This window comes from Trachurus trachurus, assembly GCF_905171665.1.
Source record: "Trachurus trachurus genome assembly, chromosome: 10".
Classification (NCBI taxonomy): Eukaryota; Metazoa; Chordata; class Actinopteri; order Carangiformes; family Carangidae; genus Trachurus; species Trachurus trachurus.
In genome coordinates this window covers 24,851,021-24,863,422 of record NC_139894.1, presented here as the reverse complement: position 1 = coordinate 24,863,422, position 12,402 = coordinate 24,851,021, and the positions used below count along the sequence as shown (strand labels likewise).

Sequence of the window (12,402 nt, the reverse complement as noted above, 5' to 3'; positions counted from 1 at the left end):
AAGGCACTTTTTTCGTTTCTGAACAGCAACAGTCTATTACTTTAAGAGGTGATAAATACTATAAAGCTGCCAGTCAACAAGGTCTATCATATCAAAACTTAATCTAGGGGTGTATAGGAATAAAAAAGATCACAACTAATTTGCCCTCCCAGGTGATACCGATATGTGAAATTTTGGGTCATGGCCCAAGGACTATGTATCTTTCTGTCCGTTTAATATGACAATGCTGCTGCAAATTTATAGTGTAGCATGACACAGATCTAGAAGTAAGCCTGCGTTCAGTTGCCAGGCTTTTGAATGTGACGAGACCATCAGCTACCTCAGGTTTCAGAAAATCTGACATTTTTTCATTTCCAGGAAACCTCTGTGCTTGTAGTGACCGCCATAGACCCAGACACAGGAATCAATGATAAGATCATCTATAGCATTGAAGGTCAGCCTCAATATTTTTGGTTGATTTGTTTGTTGTTTATAGTCAGTGAGCAAGTCAGAAATGTTTCTGTGTTTTCCACATTGTTCAACAGCTTCAACAGAAGACGGCCTGTTCACAGTCAATCCAGACAGTGGTCTCATAACTGTGGCGTCACCAATCGACAGAGAAGATGTTGGTGATACTGTTACTCTGACTGTAAAGGTAAAGTTGTTCTTTCCTCTATTTCTAACAAATTATGTTGTGAATAAAGAAAAGAAGGTGATACCACGTGCACCAATGTGGAGTTTTATCTGAGCTGTGCAGGGGCAATCTCTTCTCTATGTTGTGAATAAGTTGTAATAGTATAGTACAGTTTTTTTTTTTTTTGTCTTACTGAAAATTAGAAAAGATCGATGCTAGTCATAGTCAAGTTCTAAATTACATTTATTTTGGTAAAATGTTGTGGCAGTAAAATATTCTGCTCTGTTGTATTTTAGGCCACCGAGTCTAGACAGAACATCAATTGGGTACAAGCCAGCACCACGGAAACTGTACAGATCACCATTACTGACAAAAATGACAACTCACCCGAGTTTTACAAGTGTGGACAAACTGGAAAGTGTGTTCTAGATAATCACTTCACAGGAGAGGTCGAGGAGAACTCGCTGGGGTCCGTTTCCATCAACATGACAGTCAAAGATCCTGATGAGGTAAAAAACAAACAAACAAAAAAACATTTCATCAGCTAAAAGGTGAGATTTTCATCCATAAGTTACCATCACTGACAATAACAATTAAACATGAATTATTGTTGTATTGTCACAGTTTCCCATAACTAGACTAACCCTGGAGGGAGCTGACAAAGATGTGTTTTTTGTGGATCCTCAAATTGTGACATCAGACAGCATCGTTCAGCTTCTGGTCAAGCAGCCACAAATGCTGGACTTTGAGGAAAAACAGCAAATGGTTTTACAGGTATAAGAAATGTTAAAAACAGCAGTGATCATAGTATTACTCATGTATCGTTTCTTGAATTCATGATTGTCTAAGTGCTTTACCAATCTGTGTTTTATGCAATTCTTGTGTCATATACAGGTGATCGCTGTAGATGAAAAGGAGCCCACCCTCCGCTCCACTGCTACAGTTACTATAGACATCATCTCAGTATGTTTGGAGCTGAACACTGAATGACAGGGATGCAAATTGATTGGATTTTATTGTTGTCTGTTCCCTTATCATTTCTGCTTATCAATCCAATTCTTAATAGATTCTCTTATACTCCTACCTGAATGCCATCTCCCTACTAAAAATACATTCTTGTGGAAATGAGCCCACTACAGCAGTATATTACCATAACACATGACAAGCAATATTAGTAGGCCTATCAGCTACTTACAGATGCTTTTGTGAAGTTAAAAATAGTTTACAATGTTTGTGAGGGAAAGAGAAATCACATAGAGAATCATTAAAGTAAATATCCAACTGTTACACTGACAACAGACCCAAGTATAGGCCAATTAGGCCTACTTCTATTTCACCATCTCATCTCCTCATATGGTATCATAAGCTATAACAATTAAACACACAGAAGTGTATACAAGCCTACCGTATGTCATTATACTGTGAGGTCTAGGGAATGTTCTTATATTTTCTCCTATACAGCCTGTTTGTGCTGCTGCCCTCAGACAAACGATACCAACACATCAAGGCCAGCAGCAGGCTGAAAAACAGTTTTTTCCCCCAAGCTGCCAGACTACTAAATAAACCAACCTAACAATCAATCCAAATGGACAATGGATTATTGTTGCGGCCTTGTAAACTGGTCTGGATTCTTTTAACTTCCCTTTAAACCTTTTAAACCTTTTAGGTTTTAGTATTGTAATTTATTTATTGTCTCTTTTTTTATTTATTATGCATATTGTGGAGCACCCACCCAACTCAAGCTTTTCACAATGTATGTACTTGTACATCTGAGTGACAAATAAACTTCTTGAATCTTGAATCTATGAATTCTTATAAATTCTCAACCTTGTGAGGTACAATCAAGTATTTTACTTTTTTTTCAAAACAACCTGAGCTTTAAGCATAATGCATGCTGTGTTGGTGTCATATGAATGTACACAGGAAATTTTGAAGAGTAAATTTTACTCAATTTGAGTAAAATTTTACTCCCAAAAAGATAGTATTTGGTCCCAGTCCAAAAAGAGTAAAATTTACTCTTGTCATAGAGTTAAATTTTCAGAGTTATTTCTACTCCATCTAGAGTTCATATTTTACTCCACAAGATTAAAATGTACTCTATTTAGCATAAAATGAGAACAACTCCAACACCATTTCACTCAATACAGAGTTGTATTTTACTCTGTTCAGAGTAGTAACTGCCTCATAATAGAGTTATAATTCTACTATTAAAAGAGTTGTATTTTACTCAGTACAGAGTAGTAACTGCCTCATAATAGAGTTATAATTCTACTATTAATGGAGTTGTATTTTACTCTGTTCAGAGTAGTAACTGCCTCATAAGAGAGTTCTTTTTCTACTATTAATAGAGTTGTATTTTACTCTGTACAGAGTAGTAACTGCCTCAAAATAGAGGTCAAATTCTTCTATTCATAGTAGAATTTGACCTCTATTTTGAGGCAGTTACTACTCTGTACAGAGTAAGTATTTTACTCAATATTGATTTTAATAATGATAACTCTGGATTAAATAAAATATTTAAATAAAAAAAGACCAGAAATGAATATTCAACAATGCACAACTTGTATTTTTCTTAAATGCATAACACATGAGCACCCATAATATACAGTACATGTCCATACCGTTTGGCCTTTGTAATATGACAGCATTGTATAATACATGAAAAATTCAAATGCCCTCAAAACCTGCAACAAAATCTCCATGAATAAGACTCCATGGACAGAGTAATCAATATGAGGGAAAAAAAAGTCTTTCATGGTGACAAATTCCCTATAATTCAATAATGAAAACAAATAGAATATTGCAAACATATGTATACTATCACCACGCCATCAGCAGCTGCAGATAAGGCTGTAAAATATTGCAATAGCCATCAGCCCAGCCAAAACATTTACACCCAATTGGTGGGCCATCACAATTTGGACACAATGTGCTCTTTGAAATTGGGTGGATTAGATAAAAGAGGAGAAAATATAAATAAATTATAATATGAGTTATTCAGAAATCCATTGTTCATCCCCAGTGCAACAGTTACATCTTAGCAATTATTTTATCACAGGAAACAGTATGGAACAATAAATTAACTTGAATCATCATTGCTGTATGACATCTGCATATCAAATGCTTTGTAACACAAAAGCTCTTTGACACCAACAACATGAGGTCCATCTGCAGTACACACAACTTTAAATGCATAAAAATGCTTGATGACTTTCCATCAAACAGTGCCCCTTCTGACCCAGTCCTTCTTAATAAGAGTCTTGTAGACAGCTGTGCTGCAACAGTGGCTGAACTTAAAGTGGCAGGTGTAGGCGAAACAAACATTAACTCTTTGGTTACTTCAATGGAAGAGATTGTTGATGATATCCATAATCAAGCAAAAATAATCTGTGAAGCAGTGTCTATCTTTACAGGAACCTATCAAAAGTGAGGTTGAGTGTAAAATTGATCAGTGCTTTGAAAAAATTTAAAATCCTTTTGGTGTCTTAAATTCTGAAACTAAGAAGGCAGTATTTCACAGAGAAGTGGGGAAGGGTGGAACCCGTTGAATGTGTTCTTGGTACAAAGATTTGATACACGGCGCAATCGTACTACAGGAACTTATGATCCAGCTGTTGTTACTGATAAATTTGTCTATATCCCAATTTTGCAAACATTAGACTTCATTTACAAACACCTTAAGATAAAAGAGATGATGCAGAGTCATTCCAGTTCAAGAGAAGATCTTCTTAATGACTTCTGTGATGGAGATCTTTTCAAGAGTCAGGCAAGAGTCTGGCATTTGCCTGAGGACCTTTGCAAATAAAACAAAACATCTCTGTATCAAATCAGTGCAGCATCCGAGCTCTCATCTCTTTGACCCTGGGATTCACCTTGGTGGTAGCAGCATCAATCTGGTAAACAGCGGTTTGCAAGAAGTGGTAGACATTGGCCAGATCCCTGTTGTACGAGGTAGCGAAGACGAAATGAGCTTTGAAAAGCTCGTCAAAAGAGGCAAGAGAATCTGGTGACTGACACGGGATTGCATGTTTGTCAATCACAATGAAATATTTGTGGACGGCGCTCCTCTTGGTCCCCACAGCCAGTAGATAGGGTTGACGGCTCTCTGTGATGGTGTCCAGATGCCCCTCAACACTGGTCCCAGTCTGTGACAAGAAAACTTAATTAGTCTTGCTATTAAAATTAATCTGTTGCAGTTTAAGGCCCCATCATCACCACCAGAATCACTTATTGCCACAAAATGCAAGATGAACCATTACATTTCCAGTCTTATATTTTTTATCGGGCCGGGACTCGATTAAAAAAATGAATCTAATTAATTAGAGGCTTTGTAATTAATAACCAAAATTAATCACATTTTAATCGCATATAAATATTTGACCTGAGAACAGTGAGAATACAGATGAAATGGTCTTTCCTGCCACTACACAATGATGATTACTGTATTTAACTACTTAAATCGATCAATAGCATAAACTGATTTGTTGAACTCAGCCTGATGAAAACATGAATAAAACTTATTAACCAATCACACAGCTCCATGTTGTCCCTGTGTGATGTTCAGGGACAGGTCAGGACAGTCTGAGGACAGAGAGCTGAGGTTGAAGTTTATAATAATGAAATGCACCGTGAGACAGTGGCAGGTCATTAGCTACGTCTTGACCACATGTCAGCTGTTCAGCTGCAGCAGAGGAAACTCCGCTGTTGTCAGCTCCACCGCCATGAGCGCTATTTTTTGTTTTTAATGAAGCTTTTATTCTGCTAAATGTAAAAGAAATAAACGTATTCATATTAGCGTATCTGAGGCAGATGGTGATAGATCTGTGGGGAGCCAAATCAGATAAATATCACAGGGCACTCGCTGATTGATGAGATGAGCTTGGTCATCACATGCACAAGAGTATGGTTTTATTGTTTAAAGCAGATATCAGTGGAATGTTTTTGTTAATATAAGTCCTAAATAGTCCTATTTTCCGTCAGCAATCACTTACATGAAGTATTTCAGCCTAAACACGAGTCTCTCCGTCACTCTGCTCTGCTGTAACCCGAGGAGAAAATTTTCCTTGTGGGATACAAGTGTTATCCAATGAGGAGAGAGAACGGCATGAAGGGCTGTGTGTGCAGCCAAGGGATGCGCGTGAATGTGGTGACGTAGCACGAGGACCAATTGATGCCTGACAAGGGCGGGGGCTGCTAACTCATGGTGCGTTCAAAGAAACTCGTACTTTGTGTTTTTCCTTCCTGTGAAGTCATACCAGTTCGATCTGGTACGAGTTCACGGGTCGGAAGTTACGAGTGGCCGTTATAGGGAACTTTCACAGACAACAGGATGGTAAAAACACGAGCTACGGGTTACCTGGAACGCTACCAAGTCATAGTTGTGACTTGAAGCTGTAACTTACGGTTTCAAAAGCCTGCCTTGAACGCAGCATTAGCCGAAACGGCCGTGAAGCTGATATCTGCTTTAATATTACAGACAGAACAGGGAGCCTTCTTAAACTTTAATTAAACTGTAACATTACCTTGATAAATTTCACAAGGTGTTCAATGGCTTGTCTGGCGGAGAGCTTTCCTGGTCTCTTGTTGCGGCCATGAGGTGATGGTGGCATGAGGTGGATAAGGAGCAAGATGGAGGACATCTCACTGTCCCATCCTGAAAATACAAGCAAATTCAGAAAGACATTTTTACTACAATGTTTATATTTTTGTTCCAAAACCATTTCCCTCTTCCATTATTATTTCTTTAATTCGAGTGTACCATCTTCCAGTTCTTCTGTTGTGGATTCAGCGTTATGAAGGAGATCTTCAAGGTCGCTTTTCTGGGTGAGGCCACGGCTGTGTTCAAGGACTTTCTGCCTGTAGTGAGTAGGCCACTTCTCCAGGAACTTTGCAGAGATGTCATCACCAAACATCAGACTGAAATCCTGCTCTATCTGCAGACAAGATGGAATACAGAAAACAACATGGCATACATTGTTAATAGGTGCACCAGGGATGACCAGGGTCTGTGTGGTCTGTTTAAACTCATTTTTCATTTCAGCTCGATTTTAATGCAAGGCAGTTTAAGAGTGATATACCAGTCCTGTGATGTCAAGAAATCTTGGAAAGGTGGTGAATATTTCAGAGGACTTCACTGGGTCATGAACCATTGCTTGGCGATGGGTGAAGGTCTGTCTCATCTTCTCCTTGATGATTGCTTCCTCAGTTGTATGCTTCATCAATGCGATGGCCTCATGACACTGGGTTTCTGTGGTTAGCTGGTTTTCCTTACTGAAGGGGGTTCTGTCACCAGAATCTAGACCACCTGTAACAGTGATCAGTAAACAGTGACATGTAACAGTGAAACCACACACTGATGCAATACTTCCTTTACTTCTCAAAAAAGTTGAGCCACTTTCACCCCTTACACAGACGACCACTCATCTTTTTGCTAAACCCCCTGCGATGCCCACCACTGTAACAAAACAAGGACTATGCACATTAAAAATGAATTTAACATGTGAATGGGCTTTATGCACAGCTCCACTATTTCCTGAATCTAAGCCAGCTCCTTTATTTCCTGTCTTACATTATTGGACAAACTGATTAATCCAGGTATGTCTGACCTCACAACAATGATCAGGCACACCTGAATTCATCAGTTGGTCCAATAATGTAAGACAGGAAATAAAGGAATTGGCTGAAGTTCAGGAAGTAGTGGAGCGGTGCATAAAGCCCATTCTCATAAAAAAAATCTAACTACACTCAAAATCATGTACCTGTCAGTGGCTGAGGGTTTCTTTTCTTTTGTCCTTCTGAGGCTTCTTTTTGAAGCGTTTTCACTCTCCATGCAAGAAATCCACTCCCATCTACTGGATTGTAATACTGCTCCTAAAAACCAAGAAAGTGTTTTGTTTTTCCTCCTTAAAAAACTAACACATGTCCTTGTCTGGAGAATTGCTAAAATCAAGATCAACCAGTCTAACATCTGCTGTGTTCAACTTTTTGAGGTTAGGAGAAATGGTCAGCATACAGAAATGTTAATATTTAGTTGAAATCTCACTCATTTTTTTGATCAATACCAGAAGTAATGAGTAAAGAGGTTAGACTTGTTTTATGTACTTACATAGCCCAAAGTGCCCTGGGGATCGGCCAGGTATGGAAACAAGGCAGTGATGCCCTTTGCGTAGTCCTCTTTAACACGCCTTGAAGGACTTGTCCTACAACACACACACGTATGAGATCCAATCAAAAGTAGTGCTATGCCAAAAAAAAACCATAAATGTTAGGGTCGGATATTAATTACATAACATACCCATGTTCACTCGCCATGTGTGCAACCAATATCTTCACCATGTCACGTCTTCTGGAATCTGTTAGGCTTTTTTTCCGAGCATACTCTGCAAGGATCCTCTCTCCTCCAGGTTTCTCCCTCAGAATGTTTTCAATGTTCTAAGTGTGAGAGGAAAAAAAGAGGTGAGGGACACAGGGATTTGGTGCCCCATTACATTTACAGTGACAAAAATGTAAACCATGCCCCATACTGCTCTGCAAATTTACTTGGCCATTTCCCCCCCCTTACCCTTTTTATCAGAATCACCATGTTGATCTTGATCTCTCCATCTGCAAAGCTTACTACCTGAGCGAGACGAGTCACGTCGGCTCTGTTTCTTTGGGCAGGACTAGGCTGCAAAATGATGGTGTCATCAGAGTCCCCTTCATTATCTGCACCAGAGCTGAGAAAGGAGCTGTTGCTGCTGGCAGTGGAGTGGCTTGTAGAGGGGTTCACTGAATCTAGCATGTTGACATAACAGGTGTGATAATAATAACATGTCATTAGCAAGAGGGGATCATCTGTAATAAGAATAATGTAAAAGATCACAATAGATTAGGATGGATCCACACACCAAGCCAGTTATTCCTCAGATGCTTTCTTAAGTGTCTGAAAAGGCAAGACTCCAAGTTAACAAGTGACTCACCCTCAAAATCTGAGCCTGTGGGCAAACAGACCTCAAGCACACCCAGGTCTGGTTTCGTTACAAGAAACGCAAACGCGTCCTCGTCAACGTCAGTGTTCAAATCATCATAGACTTTTAAGTCCAAGGTAGGAATTTCAAATTTCTTGGAAACTGTGAAGACAAAACAATATTGCACAAGATTGACAGTCTGTTGTGCCATTAATCTTATTTTTATTATAAAAGGTCATACATCTGTGTCACTTTAGATCTGAACCACTTAAAAACAACGATTTTATACTTTAGCAATAAAAAATTCAAGATTGCAGACCTGCAAGCTCATAGCACAAGTGCCGCGCTATGAGCTTGTAGATCTGCCTTTAATTTTTTTTTTAATCATGAAGATTTTTGCAAATCTTTGAATATACTTTTACAGCAAACATTTCTAACTCAAATCATTCTTTTTCGCAGGATACACGAAACATTTAGAGATGGGGGTCCAAAATCAAATAAATATACTTCTAAGGGTCCTTGACAATAATAATAATAATAATAATAATAATAATAATAAATGTAAGACAGCACCACTAATTTAAACATGACACTCAGTAGGTTGTGCAATTTGTTTCACTCACCACACTCCAAAAATGATTTGAAGGTCAGTTGCCCTTCATAACAAATGTATTTCTGGCGGTCTCGGTACTTCACTCTTACAGCCTGCATCCTTTATGGGAAATAAAAATAAGACAGTTACTAAGATAATATAGAGCACAACAATTCATGCATTGAATGCTACAATTAGCTTAAGTATTACAAAATCCCTATCTACAGGTAGGCTTGGTACCACTCTGCATTTGCATCTAATTAAAACTCTCAAGTGTTTTGAAGCTACATGTGAAGCCAGATAAACAACTACTACTAACAGCAAATAAATACATTTTGTCAACATTTATCTTATCTCAACAATAATAGATGATGACTTTGGCTCACATAAAAGTGTTAGCTATATAGCTAAAATTGGAAAATAGACAATGTATTGATAAATGGAAGACCATAAGGCAACAAAAACAAAATGTGGGACTTGTAATGGAAATCTATGTGCAGGCAGAGATCAGAGATGGTGTTTTAAACAACCATGCTAGCGTTTCACCAGCTCTCATCTCTGCCGTCAGACTGACGAGATTCAGACTCTCAAACTGCCGCCTCTCTCGAGTGCGGGCTCACTGCACGTAGACACACGTGAGAATTTTTCTTTTCTTTTCCTGTGAGAGACTGTGGCGGGCCCAAACGAGGAAACACTGACGTGATTACATAGACACACTGCACCATTCAAATATGCTCGGAAAGCGGAAGATACCGCGATTCAAATGATCTAGTCTTTTTCACAAACGGTTCAGAAATTAATTCATGTTTTCAAGGATATGCTCCTTAACTTACATGACTCAATTCAGAGTAAAATACACATGCTTGCTAACCAAACAGCAGGTGAAAACAGCCCACATAAAAAAAAACACTATAGCTAACCAAAGAGCAATTAAAATGGTCGGTGTAAATGCCTCAATTCAGAGTAAAACACACGTGCTTGCTAACGGTCCACATGTCGGTAGCTAACGTAACAGAAGAGCAATTAAAACAGTCGGTGTTGTAAATGCCTCAATTCAGAGTAAAATACACGTGCTTGCTAACGGTCCACATGTCGGTATGTTAGCTAACGTAACAGAAGAGCAATTAAAACGGTCGGTGTAAATGCCTCAATTCAGAGTAAAATACACGTGCTTGCTGTTCACATATCAACAGAAGAGCAATTAAAACGGTCGGTGTAACAAATGCCTCAATTCAGAGTAAAATACACGTGCTTGTTAACGGTTCACATATCAACCGAAGAGCAATTAAAACAGTCGGTGTTGTAAATGCCTCAATTCAGAGTAAAATACACGTGCTTGCGGTCCACACACAAAAACCCACTTAACTTAGTAACCGAAAAACAAGTCTGGTAAAACGTCATGACTCAGAGTAAAACACACATGCTTGCTAACCGAACAGCAGAGAAAACAGTCCACACATACTAGACTGGTCCATAAAAAAAAAATCAAACACACTTGCTAACCGAGGCACAACTCAATTCAGAGTAAACCTTCGATAAAATGGTCAGTAAAAATTAAGCTCAATAAAACACACACGTGGTAAATTAAGCTAACAAGAGTGAGGCTCGGTTTAAATTCACATTTAAGTTAACATTAACTTATAGTTTGTGTTGAAGCTAACGTTAGCATCGACATTGCAGTGTGTGAGACCCACACACTCGCCAGCTGCAATGTTACTCAAAAATTACCTTTCAAGTAAGCCAACAAAAATTCTGCTGACATTTTATCCTAAATAAAATCGATTTCAGTACTTTGCTGACTTACCTGGCTTACCGCCGTCCACCACTGCCGTTCACCTCGACCTTCCACTGCTGGGATAGAAAATGGCGGCAGAAACGAAACCTAAGAAAAATTTGTGGGCGTGTTCTTGAAATTACTCCAATAGGATTTACTCTATTTTTTTCCTCCTACTCTAGTGGCCATTGGAAATAATTACTATCCAAAATGAATAAAAAATACTCTTTTAGAGTAAAATAATGGTAACTCTGAGAAAATTACTCTCTCATTTTTCCTGTGTAGAAAAATTAATATGACCAAATATAGAGGGGGAAATAAAAAACTGACAATTAATTTCACAAATATGGTAAACACACAGAAATTATTATGAAGTTGTTTTTAAATGTTATATAGCTGTTGTTTTAGGTTTTGGGGATTAAGGCTCTAACTATGATAGAATATATAATTTACATTATTTGCAAAAATGGCACACTCGTCTGGTACTGTCTAGCATGTGCAAGTGCACCCCCAAAATGTTTTTATCTTTCCAAAAAAGCCCATGTATCAATTTCTTGCTCAGAGTTAAGTAAGATTAATAATACTATTTCATGACAAATTAGTATCTTTGTGGTGTATGGGTGAGATTTAATTAGTTAACACATCTTATCCACCTCCAACCAATGTGAAATCTGAGAGGAAGCTACTGCAAAGTGTGAACATTGCAACAGCACAAGCGAAACGAAAACACATGGTATGAACAAATATTCCACCAGGGGGCAGTGTGTAGCTGCAGGAGGATGGCAGAGTGTTGCACAAATGGATTCATACTTCACAAACAAGAAGAAATCTCCTAAGAATGTGGCTTTTCCATTTTATACAGGCTCACAGTGATCATGTTGGCGTCACAGTTCAGGTCAAAAGTGAGATTCTGGCAGGCAGGGAGAGAGAGTCATGAAACAAGCGGGGAGGAAGTGGTTATTTCCAATGCAGCTGCAAAAGAACAGAAATAAGAGAAAGTAAAAAAAAAAGAAAAAAGGATGTGAGACTGCTGGCGTGCATGAGCTACACTCCTCTATGAACAAGGAGGGGAAAAAACAGCGTAGCAGAAGTGAGGCACGTTTCATGCCAACATCCTCTGCATAGGAAGCAGGCAGATGAAAAGAGGTTTCACTGGCTTCAGCGGGGTTCTGTAATGCAGCTCAGCGTCTACATCAAAGCCCATTACATTTGAAGAATGCCACAGCTTTTCTGTACTAAATTGATCCATCGGCTTGCGCTGACTCCCTGCTTGTGTATGACTGAGTAAGGATGACAGGCGTTTTGTAGGAGTTATCACAAAAGGGGGAACCGGCTGTGTGTGTGTGTGTGTGTGTGTTTGGATGAGTATGTGTGTGCTGTTAAGAGGCCCAAATTTCCTCACAGGGATAAAATATGAAAAAAAGAAAAGAAAAAGATTTCCCTCTGAGGATATTTTAACAAGTTTTGTGTTAGAATT

General features: G+C 38.6%; 2 long non-coding RNA genes across 2 annotated transcripts; both read right to left on the bottom strand.

Annotated features, from left to right (window-relative positions):
• Positions 1-7,369: 7,369 nt before the first annotated feature.
• On the bottom strand, positions 7,370-8,264 carry LOC310993078. The gene is made up of 4 exons (XR_014595726.1): positions 8,175-8,264; positions 7,908-8,044; positions 7,719-7,812; positions 7,370-7,483 (listed from the first exon to the last, which is right to left on the bottom strand). It is a non-coding gene; the product is annotated as an uncharacterized lncRNA (long non-coding RNA).
• A 401-nt stretch (positions 8,265-8,665) lies between these two features.
• LOC310992532 lies at positions 8,666-10,998 on the bottom strand. The gene is made up of 3 exons (XR_014595697.1): positions 10,956-10,998; positions 9,183-9,271; positions 8,666-8,721 (listed from the first exon to the last, which is right to left on the bottom strand). It is a non-coding gene; the product is annotated as an uncharacterized lncRNA (long non-coding RNA).
• Positions 10,999-12,402: the final 1,404 nt, after the last annotated feature.